Source organism: Mus musculus, chromosome 5 (assembly GCF_000001635.26).
Source record: "Mus musculus strain C57BL/6J chromosome 5, GRCm38.p6 C57BL/6J".
NCBI lineage: Eukaryota > Metazoa > Chordata > Mammalia > Rodentia > Muridae > Mus > Mus musculus.
The window spans coordinates 136,047,942-136,055,994 of NC_000071.6; positions in this window are offsets into that span (position 1 = coordinate 136,047,942).

Consider the following 8,053-nt stretch of genomic DNA (forward strand, 5'->3'; position numbering starts at 1 on the left):
CAGCACTTGGGAGGCAGAGACAGGTGGATTTCTGAGTTCGAGGCCAGCCTGGTCTACAAAGTGAGTTCCAGGACAGCCAAGACTATACAGAGAAACCCTGTCTCGAAAAACCAAAAAAAAAAAAAAGAGAGAGAGAGAGAGTATCTGCAGCTCCCAAGCTTGCTTCCCAGCACCCACATCAGCACCACCTGAAATGCAGCTCCGGGGGAGCCAGGCTGTTTATGGTATCTTTGGGCAACCACAAACACATGCACAAATGTACACGTGCGCACACACACACACACAAATTTTTAATATTTAAAAATATTTTAAAAAAACAAAACAAAACTGATCCCAGTGTTATTGCACACATCTTTGAGCCCAGGAGGCAGAGGCAGAGGCAGAGGCAGAGGCAGAGGCAGAGGCAGAGGCAGAGGCAGAGGCAGAGGCAGAGGCAGAGGCAGAGGCAGAGGCAGAGGCAGAGGCAGAGGCAGAGGCAGAGGCAGAGGCAGAGGCAGAGGCAGAGGCAGAGGCAGAGGCAGAGGCAGAGGCAGAGGCAGAGGCAGAGGCAGAGAGGATCTCTGTGACCTTGAGACCATCCTTGTCTACATAGCAAGTTTCAGGGCAGCCTAAGCAACCTAGTGAGACCCTGGGTACTGGCTGGTTTTGTGTGTCAAGTTGACACAAGAAAGAGTCATCAGAGAGGAAGGAGCCTCAGTTGAGGAAAAAAGCTTCCATGAGATCCAGCTGTAAGGCATGGCCTTCCATGAGATCCAGCTGTAAGGCATGGGAGGGCCCAGCCCATTGTGGGTGGGGCCATCCCTGGGCTGGTGTTTATATAAGAAGGCAGGATGAGCAACCCCTGAGGAGGGAGCAGTAAGCAGCACCCCTCCCTCCATGGCCTCTGCATCAGCTCCTGCCTCCAGGTTCCTGCCCTGCTTGAGTTCCTATCCTGACTTCCTTTGGTGATGAACAGCAATGTGGAAGTGTAAGCTGAATAAACCCTTTCCTCCCCAACTTGCTTTTTGGAGATGGTGTTTCATTGCAGCAATAGAAACTCTGACTAAAACACCCTGTCTAAAAAATTGAAAATAAAATAAAAATTTAAGAAGCTGCCTTGCTAGCACAGCCCAGCTCACAGGCGTTCACTGTCACGGGCTCGCTGCTGTGCCAGCCCTGCCAGGACTCTGACACCACTGTGGGATTACATGGAGGAATGAACTAAATACCAAAGGACAGCCTGACGTGCCAGACATGCCTGACGAGAAGCTGGAGATGGCTGTCCACAATACTAGCAGCTCCTGTCAGCCATGAGAATGTTGATTTAATATATGCTAGGCACTGGTGGCACATGGGTGTTGGCAAATTCCTAATGTTTCATGAAGTTAGATCCCTCCCTCAGGTCATCTGGAGGCCATCGTCAGAAGCCACCCACTGGTGATCTCCTGCCCTAGGCTATGCTGGCTGAGGTGTCACAGAGGTGTCAGTGGTCCTGCCCAGAACAGTTAGCTGATGCTGTGCTGGGCCCCATCAAACCCTGAGGGGACATTTTGCCCCAGAGTTCCACACAGCAGGAGCACTAGAAACCTTGGGATGAGTCTCTAGCACCAACCAGGTTGTAAAGAGGTTTTTTACTTTGTTTCTTTGGACGTAGCAGGACAATGTCTTACTTACTATGTAGCCCTGGCTGGCCTGGAACTCACTATGTAGACCAGGCTGGCCTTGAACTCAGAGATCCCTGAATATCCTTGCCTCTTGAATGTTGGGATTAAAGCTGTGTGGATCATTTACTTTTGTTCTCTTCTTGAGACAGGGTCCTGTGATTTTCCTGCCTCTATCTCCCAAGTGTTAGGATTAACTACCACACTCAGTGGGAGGAATTTATGTACTTACTATTCCTCTATTGTGCTGCTGGGGTCTCTACTTGGGCCCTCATATATGCTAGGCAAATGCTCTACCACTGAGCCACATCCCCAGCCCTTTACTGGGGAGAATTCTAGGCAGAGGCTCTAACCACTGAACGACACCCACAGTCTCTCACTGGGGGATTCTAGGCAGGTGCTTTACTGCTGAGCTATGTCCCAAGTGCCAAGAACGTTTTATTAAAGGATCCCGGAGGACTCTATATAAGGAAATGTCATGACACCCATTGACCCATAGCTTCATCGCTCATCAGTCAAAAACAAGTTCTTTGTGAAAAAGGAAAAACATCCAGGATTGGGGGTTGTGGGGAGGTGACTGCACCGTGATTCATCACTCAGCAGAGCATAGGTGTTGGAACACAGGGTGGGAACAGACCTCAGGCAACTCCCTCCCTCTCATCTGCCTGTAAAGGCCCTGGGCTGAGTCTGGGGACACAGATTCAGTCCCCAGAACCCACACGGGGAACAGAGAACCAACTCCTAAAAGTAGTCCTCTGACCTTCATACACATTGCTAGAGCATGTGCATGCCACCCTTCCTCCAGCACACACATGATAAATTAGTGCAATAAAACTTGTCTTAGGGTCTGGAGAGAGATAGCTCAGTGGACAAGAAAACTGGCCCCTCCAAAGGACCCTGATTTGACTCCTAGCATTTACATGGTGGCTCATATCCATCTCTGACTCTAGTTCCAGGGGATCTGATGCCTTCTTCTGACCTCTCTGGGTACCAGGCACACAGGTGGTACCCATACATACATTCAGGTAAAACACCCATTCTCATATAATAAGATAAAATTTAAAACTATTTTTGAGGGCTGATGAGATGGCTCAGCAGTTAAGAGCGCCGACTGCTCTTCCAAAGGTCCTGAGTTCAAATCCCAGCAACCACATGGTGGCTCACAACCATCCATAACAAAAATTTGATGCCCTCTTCTAGAGTGTCTGAATACAGCTACAGTGTACACACAGATAATAAATAAATAAATAAATAAATAAATAGATTAAAAAAAAAAACTATTTTTGAGCTGGGCATGGTGATGCACGCCTTTGATCCCAGCACTCGGGAGGCAGAGGCAGGCAGATTTCTGAGTTCAAGGCCAGCCTGGTCTACAAAGTGAGTTTCCAGGACAGCCAGAGCTATACAGAGAAACCTTGTCTCGAAAAAACAAACAAACAAACAAAAACAAACAAAAAACAAAAACAAAAAAACCTATTTTTGAAGGCATGTCTATATTTTTACTACATTCTGGCATCAGGGAGGTTAAAGAGAAAGATTACTTCAAATTTTAGGTCAGCCTGGGCTTTAGAATAAAACCCTGTTTTAACAAAGAAAGAAAGGAAGGGAGGGAGGAGGGAGGGAGGAGGAAGGGAGGAACAGAGAGAGACAGACAGAGAGAGAGAGAGAGAGAGAGAGAGATGAATATGTGCTGTGGAGGGTTTAGGGTTTAGAGGTCAGAGGTCAGACAAGGATAGTTAGAAAAGCCAGAGCTACTGAACCCCACCCCTGACCCTGCACCCCCTTCCATCTCTCCTTGCTTGTCCCAGCCAGGATGTCCCTGAGTCCTGTGGAGAGAGTCTGGGAGCAAGACAGGAACACCCACCCACCTCTCTGTCCTCATTTGCTATGTTAGCCCCACCAGGAAGCTCTGCCCATCACTCCTGGCCTCAGTTTCTCCTCTGAGAGGTGAACATTCAACCCAGAGGATGTCCAGCGCCCTTTGGTGTCTCATAAATGCACTCTTGGCCTCCTGAAATGTCACCCCTCCTGAGTGACTCAGGCCAGAGGACCCAGGAGAAAGAAAAGAATGTGTTGCCCTGACAACCATTCTTCTGCCTGGCTTCCCTCCAACGAGGGGACAAGAAGCATGCCCCATTAATCACGCTGGCCTCTCCCTTTCCCTCTGCAGCCCTCTCTCCCGAGGCAATGAAAACAACCCAAATTCCTCAACGTGAAACACGTGTTTCATGAGCCACTGGGCTTAGCTTGGCCCTCTCCACCCCTGTGTCTCCGCCTATGTCTCCATTCCTAAGCCGTGGGGCCAGGGCAGTGGAGGAGCCCTTGGGAGTAGCGGGGAGGGGACTGGTTCTCTAGACATCTCTGACACCTTTTTCTGAGGGGCCCTCCACTAGACATGGCTGGAACTAGCTTAGAAAGTCCAGTGCTAGGAAGAGGCACCAGGACAGGGACAACATGAGTGGCGGTGGCAACCTAAGGGAGCCATAAGATCTAGCACTGTGGGTGGGGCACAAAGAGGTTTCCTGGAGGTGGCATCACAGGAGCTGGGGGTTTTAGGGAGGGTTGAAGGAGGAGAGGTGGGGGTTGGGTGTCATTGCTGATTCTGTGAGGCACTCAACCAGCTAGGTAGAGGGGCATGAAAACACAGGTCAAGAAAGTAAGGTCTGGAGAGATAGGTCAACTGTTAAGAGCACCCTCTGCTCTCGCAGAGGATCTGAGTTCGATTCCCCAAACCCACATGCTTACAACTGTAACTCTAGCTCTATAATAATCTGACGCCTCCGGCCTCCAAGGGTCCTGCCCGTAGGTGCACATAGACACCCACAGCCTCCAACACGGAGACACATACACAGAGTAAAAAAGTAAACAAGTCTTGAAAAAAACAAACAAACAAACAAACAAACCAGTAAAATAGGTAGGAGAGAAAACCTGGGACAAGGCATGGACTGGTCTAAAGCTACCCCAAATATCTGAGCAATGTAAAATCTTCCATGTGTGGTGGGGCTGCTTAGGTTAAAGAAGTTTAATATAAAAAGCAGGAAGGCTGGGGCTGGAGAGATGGCTCAGCAGTTAAGAGCACTGACTGCTCTCCTGAAGGTCCTGAGTTCAAATCTCAGCAACCACATGGTGCTCACAACCATCTGTAATGAGACCTAATGCCCTCTTCTGGAGTGTCTGAAGACAGCTACAGTGTACTTATATATAATAATAAATAAATCTAAAAAAAAAAAAAAAGCAGGCAGGCAAGCTGGGCTTGAAGGCTCAGTGTTTGTAATCTCAGCACCTGGGAGGCTGAGGCTAGAGTCTGAGGCTAGCCTGGGCTACAGAGGAAGCTGAATGTTGTCATGTTGTTGTTTGTTTTAGTCTATCACCTTTTTAGGTACAAGCATGGCTCAATAGAGAGCAGCTGCCTAGAATCTGCAAGTGAAGTGCTAGGATGTGCTCAGAAGCAGAACTCTTGCTTGGAATCCCCCAGGGAGGGGCTGGGGGCGTGGCTCAGTGGTAGGGCACCTGCCTAGAATCCCTCAGTGAGGGGCAGGGGGCGTGGCTCAGTGGTAAAGCCCCTGCCTAGAATCCCCCAATGAGGGGCTGGGGGCGTGGCTCAGTGGTAAAGCCCCTGCCTAGAATCCCCCAATGAGGGGCTGGGGGCGTGGCTCAGTGGTAGAGCCCCTGCCTATTCTGCTTAAGACCCCAGTTTTGCAAGAAAAAAAAAATAAGCATTTGATAAGAAGCAGGAAGACAAAAGCCGAAAAGGTGGGTTGCACTGTACCTTGGGAATCAGTATTTCCCAGGGTACACACCGCCTGGCTGCTCCTTGAGTGCTTCTGGGTGACTGGTCAGACTTAGGCTCCACCCTCTGTTCTCTGGCAACACCTCAGTTTCAAGTCACTCAAGTTTCAGTACAGAGGGCCCCATGACTTCAGAGAAACTTTGAATCACAGAGCCTGTTTGTTAATGGTTTGAAAATGAAATGTTCCCCACTCTGTCCAGTGACTTAATTGAGAAGGTGTGGAATTTGTCGGAGGCGGGACTTTACCAGGGGAAGCAGCTCCCTGGGGCATTCTTTCAAGGGTATAACCTCGCCCTTCTTCCAGCCCTCTGTAGCTCAATAGCCCAGGCCAATTTTGAACTAGAGTCAATTCTCCTGCCTCAGATTCCTGTGATTATAGGTATAGGTATGAGATGACAAAGCAGGGCCCCGTTTTAGTGTTCTTGGTGGTGTTTTGGTTTTTCAAGACAGGGTTTCTCTGCATAGCCCTGGCTGTCCTGGAACTCACTCTGTAGACCAGGCTGGCCTCGAACTCAGAGATCTGCCTGCCTCTGCCTCTCAAGTGCTGGGATTAAAGGCGTGCGCCACCACCTTATTTTTTTTAAAAAGATTATTATTTTTTATTTTTGCATGCTTTGCCTGCATGTATCTGTGTGTCACATCATATCTGATGCCTGCAGTCAGAAGAAAGCATTGGATCCCCTGGAATTACAGACGGTTGTAAACCATCACCTGGGTGCTGAGAATTGAACCTGGAGCCTCTTTAAAAGCAACAAGTGCTCTTAACTGGTGAGCATCTCTAGGCCCTCTTTGTATTTTGGAGGTAAAAATCTCAGGCTAAATTGGAATTTCCTGTGTAGTCCAAGATAGCCTCAACCTGAGAGAGATGAGATTTCAGGTCTGCGACATCATGCCTGTTTGTTTGTTTGTTTGTTTGTTTAATTTTGTTGTTTTTTTTAAAGCTTTTGATTATATTTGGCATGCTGGAGATGGAACCCAAAGTCACTCTCCCATACCCATCATTTGGAGATTCTAGGCAGGAGCTCTACCACTGAGCCACGCCCCCAGCCCCTCCCTGGGGGATTCTAGGTAGATGTTTCACTGTTGAGCCTAAAGAGAAAGTACTTTCTAGTTTGTGGTGGTGGATGCAGGAAGCTCTCCTGGGACTTCTGAGGTGGCGAGCTGCTCATCACAAGAGACACACAGCACAACTGGTAGGGTTTGAACTATCTTGTAGTAGAAAGACTCAAGACCTGGGTGAGATCAAGGAACTCTGGAGCGTTTCCCACTTGACAAGGGCTTGGAGTAAGGGCACCAAGTACTTGGTTATTTTTTCTCTCTGAGCCCAGACAAAGCCCTTGGCTCTCTCTCTTTGGAGGGTGTGAGGCAAGCCCGGTCAACCCTTGGAGGCACACAGTTCGCTGTGGATCTCCTGAGACCGTGGGCCTGACGGTTGCCGTGCAGCTGCATCTTTGTTTGGTGATCCAGAGTTGGGCGAGTCTTTGGGAGTATAAAGATTAAACTCCTAAGAGGAGGTAGCAAGTGGGGAGCCCCACCTAACTTATGAGTCACCCCCGAAGGTACACAGTAAGAAAGGTCAAAAGGGACAGGCTATTCCCTGGGGCTTGGTATGGCCACTACTTGGCCTCTTTGAGGATCTGGGACCCACTCTCCTCACGCTGGCTCTCACTGGTGCTTGGTGCTTCTGGGACCCAGAAGAGAAGGTGCCCTGTTATTCCGGTCACCCATCTGATGCTGTAAAATAAAAACGGCAGTCCCAGGCCTGAGCCAAACAGTGAGCAGATAAGTTTCCACATTATCAGTTATTGGACAAATCCATTGATCAGGTCTTAGATCCAGCACTGGGGAGAAACTGGAGGGAGCTAAATAGGTCTGGCCTTTGCCCTCTGTTTAATGGAGAAAGAGTCAGCTACTATGTTGTAGACTAAATCTGAAATGTCCCCCATAGGCTCATGCCTTGAGCACTTGGTCCCAGCCGGTGACACTGTTTTGGGATATGGTGGAGGTGGAGTCTAGCTGCAGACATAGGTCGCTAGAGGCAGGGCTTCGAAGGTTATCTGTCCTGAGCCCTTTCTGCTTCCTGGTTCATCATGATGTGAACAGCCTTCCTACGCCTGCCTTCCCACTGCTAGGAACTGAGGTGTTCCCACTGTGCCTGGTGCGGGGAGAGAACAGACTCTAGAGTGTCCCCTCTTGCCTCCATATATGCAACATGGGATGTGTGCATGTGAACAGTGTGTGCGAGCCTGTACACACACATAGACACACATACGCAGACACACATACAAAGAGACACACACACACACAAAGACACAGACACATAAACAGACACACACACAGACACATACACACAGAGACTCAGACATATATATACACACAGGCACACACAGACACACACAGAGACACAGACACATACACGGACACACACAGACCTAGACACATACACAAACACACACAGACATACACAGACACACACACAGGCACACACAGACACACACAGAGAGACATACACATACACAGACATAGACATATACACAAACACACACACAGACATACACAGATACACAGACACACATATAGAGACATAGACACATACACACACACACACACACACACACAGAGA